This window comes from Sinocyclocheilus rhinocerous, unplaced genomic scaffold (assembly GCF_001515625.1).
Source record: "Sinocyclocheilus rhinocerous isolate Xijiao unplaced genomic scaffold, SAMN03320098_v1.1 scaffold469, whole genome shotgun sequence".
NCBI classification, from domain to species: Eukaryota; Metazoa; Chordata; class Actinopteri; order Cypriniformes; family Cyprinidae; genus Sinocyclocheilus; species Sinocyclocheilus rhinocerous.
In genome coordinates this window covers 80,951-94,544 of record NW_015636034.1, presented here as the reverse complement: position 1 = coordinate 94,544, position 13,594 = coordinate 80,951, and the positions used below count along the sequence as shown (strand labels likewise).

At 38.2% G+C, this 13,594-nt stretch overlaps 1 protein-coding gene across 2 annotated transcripts in view; it reads left to right on the top strand.

Moving 5' to 3' along the window:
- Window positions 1-238: 238 nt before the first annotated feature.
- LOC107747533 (protein phosphatase 1B-like) overlaps window positions 239-13,594 on the top strand; it is a 44,247-nt gene continuing 30,891 nt past the window's right edge. Inside the window, exon 1 of one of the 2 annotated variants that reach the window (XM_016562084.1) lies at window positions 239-650. The gene's annotated coding sequence lies outside the window, so the exon portion shown is untranslated. Of the gene's footprint in view, window positions 651-11,607; window positions 11,757-13,594 lie in introns of those variants that run through there. The other variant, XM_016562085.1, reaches the window with a different exon arrangement.

The window sequence follows — 13,594 nt, the reverse complement described above, 5'->3', positions numbered from 1 at the left end:
TACATTTTCATTTAACTGCAATAACATGCGATTGTCGGAAAACCTCACATCTGTTGACACTTTTCGTAATAAATACTCTTTTTAAGAGTATGCTATTGTAGGCATACTTCTTTTTCACAAGGGTAAGGGGACTTTATTTTGAGACTTTACTTTGAGACTTAATTTAAGTATTATTAACCAATATTAGATGGGTGGATAGATAGATAGATATCTCGGCCAAAGATGTCAATCATAGAGGCGAGGCCCCTCCCATCACACAGAACCCCAGCGCGCGGCCGTCAATGGCACGTCACCTGTCTCTAACATGTAGCTAGAAACTCTAACACTGCTCGAAATTCAACTCAGATGACCACCAGTCAGGTCGCACTTATTTTTTGGTTGAGCCGAAGTGAAACAGCATGTCAAAGATGTTCGTTACAGCTCGTAATCCCAGACGAGAGCCGTTGAGGGCAGACCTGACCGTGTGAATTTAACCGCATTAGCTAGCCAGCTAGCTGGGTTTACCTTTAGCTGCGCTAGTCGAAACGCGCTAATATCAATAACGGTCCAAATATTTAGATGTTTAGCGCGTGTGTTCTCGTCAGAAAGGCACATTTGACGGCCGCCTGGAACGTGGCGTCTACTGGAAGGGTGATTTGGACATAATTAAAGTAAGTTACACCACATTTGTCAGACTAACTAGTAGGCTAGCGTTATCTACCGGGCTGGACGTGTTTTGTAACTGCTGAGCTGAGGGCAGTACTGCTGCCTGCTCTTGGAAACCGATCTGTTAATGGATGTGTCCCCAAACGTAACGAGTTGCCAGTTTATTTAGCATTTTGAGTATCATAGGTGTTGAAATTGAACGTTATAATTTGCCTGCAATGTCCCAGATGCTGCCTAAGTTGGTAGCTAAATTGGTTTGGACACCAACCATTTTAATTCCTGCAGTAAACACTCTCTAAAGACAACACCAGAACTGGCATTTAATTATTTAGGAGTTGTTATTGTTTTTATGGAGTGGTTGTTTTCATTTTTATAAAATGTAAATACAGGCCTATATAATATATAAATTCACTCCAATCAGTGCAAAAACGAGCCCATGTTAGCTGGTTATCAGTGTCAGAAATTCACTTTTTACTTTGATGAAGGCCTTATTCTAAACATATACATCATTTGTGTCAAATATTTTGTTATTATAAATTGAATGAACATCCACTCATAATATATGTGATATAATATATTATCAGATATTACATGCAAAACATGCACATTTCATTCTTATTATTATGATTAGCCGCTGAACGCTGAAGCTTTGGATTTTGATGGCTTTTTTGTCCGTTAGGCTTTTTGCTACAAACCCTGGTTCATTTCTGACCCTGTTGGTTATAAGTGTGATTGAAATTAGCTGATGGAAACTACATGGCACAAATAATTAAAAAAAAATGTAAACCCTTCTGTTACTATGATGACTAAGTCAGCTTCTAGAAGTGATTGTTATATTAAATGTAGATCAACAACATTTGCCAGGTCAGCCTTTTTAGTTGAAGCAGTAGAACACTGGAATTCTCTGCTGACAGCTATTAGAGATTGTGGTACTTTAAAATGTAAAAAAAATTGTGTGCTTTGTGAGCATTAGGTAGTTGTAATTTACTGTAGAAATAAATAAAAATGAATAAGACTGTGCCGTGTGCTTGTAGCAAACTTCACCCGAGTCCGCTGCTTCAAATGATCCGCCCGCCACCCACCCGCACCTATATTTGATCGTCACATTACAATGATTCTAATTCTTAGTTTTCCATGATGATATGATGAATGGATGGTTCATTTTTAACAGCAGATTCAGTGACATTAGAGACTAGAGTTGATCTGCGCATCACAGCACGCGTCTGCGGCGCATTAAAACCTGTGTTACGGCCACTCAGTCAATGCTGGTGTTTATACCGGCTGCGCCGCGGCCCAGAACTCATGCTTATCACATCACGAGGCGCGACAAAATACAATAGCTCATTTGAATAAGGCTGCGGTTCTCTCGGTTGGTTGTGCATCTTTTTCTTCCACACTTTTTCCTTCCACTCAACTTTCTGTTAACATGCTTGGATACAGCACTCTGTGAACAGCCAGCTTCTTTGGCAATGAATGTTTGTGGCTTACCCTCCTTGTGAAGGGTGTCAATGATTGTCTTCTGGACAACTGTCAGACCAGCAGTCTTCCCCATGATTGTGTAACCTAGTGAACCAAACTGAGAGACCATCTTGAAGGCTCAGGAAACCTTTGCAGGTGTTTTGAGATGATTAGCTGATTGGCATGTCACCATATTCTAATTAGTTGAGATAGTGAATTGGTGGGTTATTGTTAAATGTGAGCCAAAATCATCACAATTAAAAGAACCAAAGACTTAAACTACTTCAGTCTGTGTGCATTGAATTGATTTAATACACGAGTTTCACAATTTGAATTGAATTACTGAAATAAATGAACTTTTCAAATTTATTGAGATGCACCTGTATACACCTGTATAATGGATAATAATGGATAATGGAATGCGATAATACTAAAGAAAGTAAAAGAAAAATGGGAAATTCGAGAATGCTGCTTTTTTCTTGTGCCTTAGAGGTGAGGATGAGTAAGACGAGGAAGCTCTCTAGTTCATTGTGCAGTATAGATAACTGATTTCCCATAATATCATGCTGATACAAAATTAGACTAAAAAAAGGGTAGAAAGTTTGTTTAATGTTCCTTTAATTGTCCTGGGCTTGCAGTCTACCTGACACCTAGTGTTGTGGATGAATTATTTAGCAAAATTAGTAATTTTCAGTTACTGATGCCATTGGCCAGCCACAATTAATTTAATCCACAAGTCAAAGTATTCTATAACAAAGTAGTTATCAATATAAAATAAGTAATATTCATCTGGTCATGTGATTGCAACATGGCCTCCCCATGATTTGACCAGTTCCATGTAAAATAAAGCTTTTGTTAGGCTCCTGATTTGACGCGTCACGCGCCGGCTGTTGAGAACGCGCTCAGGACAGTTCGGACATTGAGGTAAAAAAACGATATAAATACTGTTCATTTTCTTGCACAGACCGATCGTTTCGTGTCTTTACACATCAATGTATCGTCACGAGCCGCAGGGTTTAATTTGGTTTTGTTTGTGTATGTTTTTTGACTCTCAAAGCCGTGATTCCCATTCACTTCCATTATAGGTGCATCTCAATAAATTAGAATGTCGTGGAAAAGTTTATTTATTTCAGTAATTCAACTCAAATTGTGAAACTTGTGTATTAAATAAATTCAATGCACACAGATTGAAGTAGTTTAAGTCTTTGGTTCTTTTAATTGTGATGATTTTGGTTCACATTTAACAAAAACCCACCAATTCACTATCTCAACTAATTAGAATATGGTGACATGCCAATCAGCTAATCAACTCAAAACACCTGCAAAGGTTTCCTGAGCCTTCAAAATGGTCTCTCAGTTTGGTTCACTAGGCTACACAATCATGGGGAAGACTGCTGATCTGACAGTTGTCCAGAAGACAATCATTGACACCCTTCACAAGGAGGGTAAGCCACAAACATTCATTGCCAAAGAAGCTGGCTGTTCACAGAGTGCTGTATCCAAGTATGTTAACAGAAAGTTGAGTGGAAGGAAAAGGTGTGGAAGAAAAAGATGCACAACCAACCGAGAGAACTGCAGCCTTATGAGGATTGTCAAGCAAAATCGATTCAAGAATTTGAGTGAACTTCACAAGGAATGGACTGAGGCTGGGGTCAAGGCATCAAGAGCCACCACACACAGACGTGTCAAGGAATTTGGCTACAGTTGTCGTATTCCTCTTGTTAAGCCACTCCTGAACCACAGACAACGTCAGAGGCGTCTTACCTGGGCTAAGGAGAAGAAGAACTGGACTGTTGCCCAGTGGTCCAAAGTCCTTTTTTCAGATGAGAGCAAGTTTTGTATTTCATTTGGAAACCAAGGTCCTAGAGTCTGGAGGAAGGGTGGAGAAGCTCATAGTCCAAGTTGCTTGAAGTCCAGTGTTAAGTTTCCACAGTCTGTGATGATTTGGGGTGCAATGTCATCTGCTGGTGTTGGTCCATTGTGTTTTTTGAAAACCAACGTCACTGCACCCGTTTACCAATAAATTTTGGAGCACTTCATGCTTCCTTCTGCTGATCAGCTTTTTGAAGATGCTGATTTCATTTTCCAGCAGGGTTTGGCACCTGCCCACACTGCCAAATGCACCAAAAGTTGGTTAAATGACCATGTTGTTGGTGTGCTTGACTGGCCAGCAAACTCACCAGACCTGAACCCCATAGAGAATCTATGGGGTATTGTCAAGAGGAAAATGAGAAACAAGAGACCAAAAAATGCAGATGAGCTGAAGGCCACTGTCAAAGAAACCTGGGCTTCCATACCACCTCAGCAGTGCCACAAACTGATCCCCTCCATGCCACGCCGAATTGAGGCGGTAATTAAAGCAAAAGGAGCCCCTACCATGTATTGAGTACATGTACAGTAAATGAGCATACTTTCCAGAAGGCCAACAATTCATTAAAAATGTTTTTTTTTATTGGTCTTATGGAGTATTCTAATTTGTTGAGATAGTGTATTGGTGGGTTTTTGTTAAATGTGAGCCAAAATCATCACAATTAAAAGAACCAAAGACTTAAACTACTTCAGTCTGTGTGCATTGAATTTATTTAATACACGAGTTTCACAATTTGAGTTGAATTACTGAAATAAATGAACTTTTCCACGACATTCTAATTTATTGAGATGCACCTGTACTGTATTCTATATACAGTACCAGTCAAAAGTTTGGACACACGAATGGGAAGTGTGTCCAGACTTTTGACTTTACTGTACTATAATATAGCCGAAACACAAAGAATATCGGCTGATATATCGATATCGGTCTTTTGTACTCCCTAATATCGGCATCGGCATCAGCCCCCCAAAAACCCATATCGGTCGGGCTGTAGTAATTATCACACAGCTCTATACATAGCTCCAATATGCCTGGGCAAACTAATCAACGTGAACATTTCTGTGGACTTTTATTGTTCCATTTGTTTTCCACATGCTTGACAAATCTTGCCTGTATGTGCATATAAGCATGTGCCACCTTCTTGACAACAGCCCTACTTTTAAAACAACACCTGCCATGGTGTTTCTTATTTGTAGTCTCTAATAAATTACATAGCATACCCAGTTAAAGACGTCACCACTCGCACTTCTTAATTATTTATATCATTGTAAAATTTAAAATATATTACGGCATAACTCTGCTAATTCTGACTATAAGGCATGTAAATATTGAGGTTCTTTGTTTAAAGGGGTCATATGATGTTGCTAAAAAGAACATTATTTTGTGTATTGGGTGTAATGAAATGTTTATGCGGTTTAAGGTTAAAAAAACACATTATTTTCCACATACTGTACATTATTGTTTCTCCTCTATGCCCCGCCTTTCTGAAACGCGTACATTTTTACAAAGCTCATCGGTCTGAAAAGCAAGGTGTGCTGTGATTGGCCAGCTATCCAGTGCGTTATGATTGGCCGAATACCTCAAGCGTGTGACGGAAATGTTACGCCCCCTACCATACTGTTGATGCCGTGTCCCGGCCGAAGCGACGACACAAAAACATTAAAACCCATTATAAACGAGGCATTTGTTGCATCCAGTGGGGACATAATTACTGATTATAATGACTTATACTGTCTTGTTACGCGTTGCCACATCGTGACGTAGACATGTGGGTGCGTGTTAGAACGAGCCGTTTTAGGTAGGTGTGGCTGACTCTTAACTTTTATAAAAAATATCTCTTTGGATTTGAGACTTTAGTCTTTGCAAATTTACAGATCTTCTTTATGCACCAAGAGCTTGTAACACTCCAAAGAGAAAGGAAAAATTGAAATCGCATCATATGACAACAAAGTATGAAACATTTTTTGCAGTTGTCTGATTGGCTTACTCCTCAAGTGCTCCATGCCTCAGGTTACCTTGAAATCAGCAACAAAAAACTGTGGTCCAGACGTATTGCCTGAAATTAGCTGTTGGGTTTGTACCGCTTGACTGGATGCAAAGAGAAATGGTCGTGCAGTCAAACTATTATTTAAATTTGTTTTCTGAGTTATTTCTCTAGACTTTACATATATGGAACATTCAGTTGCATGTGGTTTGTATTGTTTCTTTCTATTTCTCTCTGTTGCTCAATTATATAACTGAAATAGAATAAATTCAGTTTACCGAAAACTTGATCACATGCATGAGCAAGTAAATAGTAGTTCACTTTAAAGTGCATTTAATCTTGGAAATGCATTTAAAATCAGAGACATTTATCATTTAGGAAATGTACAAATTGTGGTAACTTCTAAGTCTTACAGTAGATTGATTTGTTTGGGTCTGACTGTTAGTAAGCCATTTTTTGATTTTGAAACGTGCAGTGCTCATGTTTATTCAACGAAATGAAATGCCACAAATAAATCAATGTAAAACAAACACTGGTAATGTATATCGAAATATCGGAAATGTGTTTAAAAATCATATCACCGTTATTGAAAAAAAATATATCGCGATACATATTGATATTGAATTATTGTCCAGCCCTAGTATCCTGTCTCATGTAATCACTCAATCAGTGTTTCAGCCACGCAAAGACATCAATATAACGTCTTGTAAACAATGTCACGTAACGTCACATTAACCTCAGAAAAACATATTCGGTGACCATAAAGTCATTAGTCAGATAGGAAAATAAACTGTAGAGAGGGGCATTTTGCTATATATATGCACCAAATAACATATTCATTATAAATTGATATCCAAAATAATCTATATTGAATCGAATCAAATCGAATTGGTAATTGAATCGAATCGCAAGCATTGTTCATTGTAGGGTTGTGCCGATAGACGATAGTATCGTGTATCGACGATAGTCAGAGATATCGCCTGTGGCTGATGCCACTGACGATAGCAAGACAGTTATTATTATTACTATTATTATTTGGCTAGTAATACTATCTAGGCTAATTAATATTAGGGCTTATTTGTTCCATTATATTTCTTTTTCCGCGTTTTTACAGTGTTGCGCATTATAACCAATCACACACGATTATGTTGAGCTTATGAATGCAGTGGCCAATTAGAGGCATTCAGATGAGTCATCGCTGAAACAGCGGAGTTTTGTTGTTTAGCGTGCGCTGACTAATTCGGTCTCGCAAATTCTCTCATCATAAACAACAAAGTGCAGATGTATGATTTATTAAGAGATTTATTCATCCTACAGTCTAGACAGCTTCCCTGATTATAATGGGAGTGTTTTTATCGTGTATCGGCGATAACACAGGCTGATGATAGGATGATATGAAAATTGAGCATATTGCCTAACACTAATACATTGGCAAAGATGGGAGTATACCCAGTCTGTAAAATAATAGGAAAAGCTGAATAGGTCAAGCAAAAATAGCTTAAGAGGTTCATCAATTACTTTTTCAGTTACTGGTCTTTTTCATTTTATGTGATTGTCTCCCCAACAGTTCACTCACTATGCAAGCTGCATCTGGAAAACAAATCTAACATTGTAGTTTGATTTAAGGGATGAATTTCAAAGATTAAATTAGCTGAAAAGTAGGGCTTTGTTGCAGGCATGTATAATGTAATATTATTGCTATAATCTTCTTTAGATTTATTAAATTAGTCTTAAATATTGCCAGTGTTTTATTTGGCTTCTGGCATGTTGAAGATATGTGCAACACCTGGTTAATATCTTAATAACTGCAATACTGTCAAGCTTCTAGCCAGAGCTGCAGTCATCAAGAATGCACAGCCTCAAAATAGAAACATGCAGACACCATTTCTGGGAGGATTTTGTATTCATTGTCTCACTTAATTTTTTCAATTTGAGTGAAAAATATAAGTGAATCGGCATTAAATTTCTGCTATGATTCTAGCCAGTCGTCTTTTCATCTAACTGTTTGTCAAAGTGAAATTCCTTTCATGTTTGCCCAAGCAGTAAAGTTTGTTTTTCACTGGGATTTTGGACTTTTGCCTGCTGTGTACTGATGGTTTCATCAAAAAGGCTTTTAGGGTAGGCCTTTGTATTCCAAGGCTGTGCAGTGCAGCTTGCCACCCATGTATCACGCAAAGGTCTTCTCCTGCCTCATTCCCTAATGGCACCTTACGCAGACATTGGCAAGGGCACAGATGATGTGAGGACCTAAAATAACACAGAAAGTTTATAGAGTGCTTGGCCATTGATAATAGGGATGGTTTATGATCAGTTTTCTGGTCATTGGTAGTAGGGCTGCACGATTAATCGAATGCGATTGTCATGCACACCTTGTCAGTAAAGCCGGTTCTGTGATTAGTAGTAAATCTCCATCACCTGCTTTCAGATGGAGCAGTGGCTTCTTACACAGAATATGGCACACAACATATTTCATAGCATTCTAAGCAGTGATAAAAGGCGATTAGCATTGCATTATAGATGTACTTTATTATAATGAAAATTATAATCATAAGATTATAATTATAATTATAATTATATAATCGCTCGCTTCTTAGCACGGGACAGATACATATTTTGCTGCTGACTGAAAAGTTGGAACAACAAATGACTAGACGTATAGGGCTAGTGCTATCGCTCGCTTCTTAGCACGGGACAGATACATATTTTGCTGCTGACTGAAAAGTTGGTACAACAAATGACTAGACGTATAGAACTCCCGCTAAAAGTTTTGAAACCTCCGCCTACTTAGCTCTGGCCAGTTTAGCGCAAATCGCTTTGTATCTGAAGGGCTGCGCTGAACCCAGTGGCCAGCGCAGCGCTTTCCGCGTCCTGTGTGAAAGGCCCTATAGACAGCAATGTAATTACCATGATCAAGGTCCAGAAACATAGCAAGGAGATCGGTAAAATAATCCATGTAACATCAGGGGTTCAGCCATAATTGTACGAAGCGAGAATACTTTTTGTACGCAAAGAAAACAAAAATAACGACTTTATTCAACAATTCGTCTCCTCCGGGTCACCCTGGTGCCATTTTGGAGAATATCCACTGAACGTAAACAGCGTATGCTATTCTGTGTCAGCTGCGTCACGCGGATACGTTGTTGTCTTTCAAATCAAAGTGTAAACAATGTAGAAAACATTATTTTTGTTTTCTTTGCAACAATGTTTTATCAAAACAGTGGTCAAATATCGAAGCTAGAGTCTTTAATCTTTCTACTGATGCACAGTTTGTCCAGATCAAGTAAGAGAGTGATGTTTAATGTGCTGTTAAAGTGAAACAACAATAATCTGTGCTGTCGCCGATCTTTGACCGCTAAGGGGTTAATGATAGTAATATTACATTAAAAGTCATGTTGCACTTCTTGGATCCATATCTAACATGACCTTGTATCTAAAAACCACATTGATTAACATTTTGCCTTTTGATTCCTATGCACGCTGGCTGATCTGACCTCTGCTCTACAAGTTTAACTAAAAGGAATCAGTAGAAAATGTTGCAGTCCTGTAGGCTTGAGAGTAGACTTGTGCCGGTATTCGGTAATGCGATATATCACGGTAATGAATATGCACAATATTGTTATCATGGGCACTTCTAAATACCGTGAATAATTATATATTACAAATTATTCAGAATTTTGAATGCATTAGGTTAACTAATGAGGTCTTATTGTAAAGTGATACCTATTGGTCTTTATAGTTCTTTTGCACTTTAATCTGTGTAAAACTTTTGACTTTATACATTTTTCTGTATTGCTTTATTGCATTTAAATGTTCAGTTATTTTTGTTATAAGAAAAATGTTATTAAACCTGTTATACTGTATTATGACAGCACTTTTTTAAAACTAAATTTCAACACCGTGATAATATCGCATACCGTGATAAAAGCATTAGCAATTAATCGCAACATGAAAATTTGATACCGGCATATCCCTACTTGAGAGATGGGTCCTGGGTAATGAATGTAGACTGATCTGAACAAAGGCAGTAGGTAATTGAGCTTTTTTTTTTTTAAATAAAAATATATATATTTTTTTAACATGCTTGTTAATCAGTTATGTGAAGTAGCATAGTGTCCATTCTGATGGTGCTTTGAGAACTCTTTCATTGAAATGGTGAGCTAAGGCTGGTTCAGAATAAAAACATAACTATAAAGATAACTGGTACGATCACTATATTAGTGTCCACACCAACATACAATAATGTTTAGTTTTTTATAACCGTGTGATGCAGTTGTCGTCTGCCACTTCAAATGCCCCAATTTTTAAAAAAATGAATGAGTTCTGATTGTCTGTCCAACCCTCTACATTGTGAGTAAATCACTCGCATATGTGACTAAATCTTCACTCTGGGCGACTAAATGATGTATAATATTAGCCAATGGCTAATAAATTCTTAGATTTTACTCGCCAGTGTGTGAGTTGGAGGCTGAGTATAAGTTTAGCACAGATATATTTTCACTCGCCAAACTGAGCTCTTCAGAGTTTCACTCTCCGTCAAGCGATCTGTGCTATTTATCATTTCATCTCAATGGATGCGCGGCGCACCTGTGTTTGTGTATTTGGCATAACGTAAACTTTAGTGTGAAGGATATATATATATACACACACACACACACACACACACACACAAGTATTTCAGTCTGGCGAGTAAACAAAAAAATGTACGATTCAATTGCCAAGGTGTCTGTAGAGAGTTGCTGTCACTGTTTTCATCATTCATAAGGTGGAAAAATTGATCTGAAAGTGATTCCATATCATTCCTCTATGATGTTATCGTCATAGATGTGGAGTGCGCTTCCCTATTCTCATAGAATTAGAATGATTATTTATAGTTATAGCCTCCTTGATGTGAATGGATGTTTCGGGTAGCAGAGGAGTGCCTTTATTTTGATAGACTACTGACAGAACCTTTGACCTTCAAAGTTTCTATGCAGTTGACAATATTTTTTAAATATGGAACTTTTTTTTGTAAAAAAAAAAAAAAAAGATATTGAAAGACGAGCTTAAGGATGGTCCTGCATGTGCCATAACACACTTCACTTCTGTCCACAGAATCAAGAATACCTGGAGAACATGAAATGGTCTGTTCTTCTCTGTTGTTATTAGGTAATAGATTTTGTCATTGCTTGGAGGCACTTACCTTCACAGACTTAAAATACAGCGGTAATGATGCAGCTGCTCTTGTATTGATGTAATAAGTTTGTTTGTCCTTAGGGCTCCATAAACAAGACAACACAAGGCCAGTTCAGCAGTTTACAACTCACTGCCTATTTAAGGGCTGTGACATTTGATACACTGGCCTTTAAAACTTCACATGCAAGGAGCACATGGTGTTCGTGGAGTTGTGCATTGCATATGTTCACACGTTATTGTAATCATCTCACAATGTTGTTCATTTCCAAACTCTGAACTTTGCCAGCTGCTCTTAGTTTCAGTTCAATGAATGAAATTCACCGTTAGTTTTGCTTGTCAGGTATCTCGCTGTACTTGCAGTTCCAAGGGACCGGTCACAGGAAAGATGAACTGAAGTGCCCTGTTGAAGCTCTGTTACCATAGAAACCACTCTTAGCTGCCACTCCAGGCGCTGTAGGCATGGAAACGGAACATATGACAGTGGTCCAATGGTTACATCATTGCAGTGCCATAGATCTCAGGAGTGTGTTGAACTGCTCTCTTCACTTCATTGGAATGTGGAAATCTTGTATGAACAACCTGTCATCTGGATGTGTAACTCTTGAATGCAGGCCAACGTTAGGTCAGGTAAGGATCATTTGTATGTTCATAAACTGACTCACCATGTTAGCGGACCGAGCTGGTAATGTAGGATATTAATAGAATTCCTGGAGTCAGCCTAATAAGACTGTTGTCAGGATTCAGATAAAAGGTGGTTGTTATGAAAATGCACTCTGGCCTGAACTGCCTGGTCAGTGCTGACCTTTTAAAATTCATTGGCCACAATGCCTTTTTCCTGTCTATAATGAAGATAACATGATTCATCGTGATGAGGGGACATGGGTGATGGTTGATGAAAGTCACCATTGGGCACAGGTGGTCTGAAATAGAGAGTCGATGAGTTTTTCCTTTTGTTGGTTCCCAACATTGAAACACTCTTCAAAGGTCTAGCCCACTTCCTGTCTCTAAAGTATGCGTTTTATTTGTTTGTTTTAGTGCTTTGGCACAGTGTGCCCTCTGGTTCCATGCACATTCATAGGCAATGAGTTATTATCATCTGGGCTTTTTTCATCTACTGTGATGCTAAATGGAGCGCATGATCAAAGCGTGGCTAATCTGGAGTCAAGGCACAGGTGCTGGAAGCTGTTTCCAATGAAACACTATCGTTTAGTGCTCAAGAAAGTGGACATCTTTTTTTATATGTAACTGTTATAATGTACTTTTATATGGGTTAATTCATCCCAAGTGGTGTGATGGAAGTTGCTTGGCCATTTTCCTTTTTTGTGAGTGATTACCTTTATGAATTGGTATTGCAAAACAAAATATACATTTATTTTACTTGGTTTAACCACAGCTGCCGTCTTGGTTTCATGGCCCACAGCAAGTTTGGGTTTTACAGGGTTGTTTTAAAAACTCAGTAAAGTCGTGGCTCCTTGGAACATAAACTTATCTTTAGACAACATTTAGCTCATTCTTGTTTTCTATACTTATGATTTAAAGGTGACATATCATGAAAATCTGACTTTTCCAGGTTTTAAGTGCTATAATCAGGTCCCCGGTGCATCTACCAACCAAGGAAATGTGAAAAATATTAACCCAGTAACTTTGTTTTGGTAAGCCTTTTTCTGCAAGCGTCTGAAAAAACGAGTGCGTCTGATTTCGCTTCCCTAGTGACGTTGCAAAGGGATTTCATTATAATGTTACCGTCCCTTAAAGGGGTCATATGATGTTGCTAAAAAGAACATTATTTTGTGTATTTGGTGTAATGAAATGTGTTTATGCGGTTTAAGGTTAAAAAAACACATTATTTTCCACATACTGCACATTGTTTCTCCTCTATGCCCCGCCTTTCTGAAACGTGTCGATTTTTACAAAGCTCATCGGTCTGAAAAAGCGAGGTGTAACATCAAACCATGTCTGCATTTGTGATCAGAGAAATGACAAACAACAAGCACTACACTGCTCAAAACTCGCATTTGAATCATCTGTGGCAAATCCTTTACAACATAATACAATGCACTTATCTGTACATAGTAAATGCAGTTATTTGTTGACATCCTATCTAAAACGTGATTTAGCCCCCCCAAAAAAAACAATAAGGTTACCACTCTAATATGTCTTGCAATATCCGTGCGTGCAAAGGTTTTGCGCGATCCTCTTGTTCAATATTCTCTGGGTCTGAATCTGGCTGAAATTGATATGGCAATATTGACGGTAGGCCTGGGCGATAAAACTGTATTGATATTTATCGACGGTACACCTTCTTCGATAACGATATAAAAAATGTTTGATATAGTGCAGGATATAGGCACGTGCTATGAGTGACGCAGACAGCACACACAAACACGAACACATGCTGAATTGAGTGCTGTGCCTGCCTGTGATGAGGAGATTGTGAATAAAAAAATTTATATTAGTCGAATTTA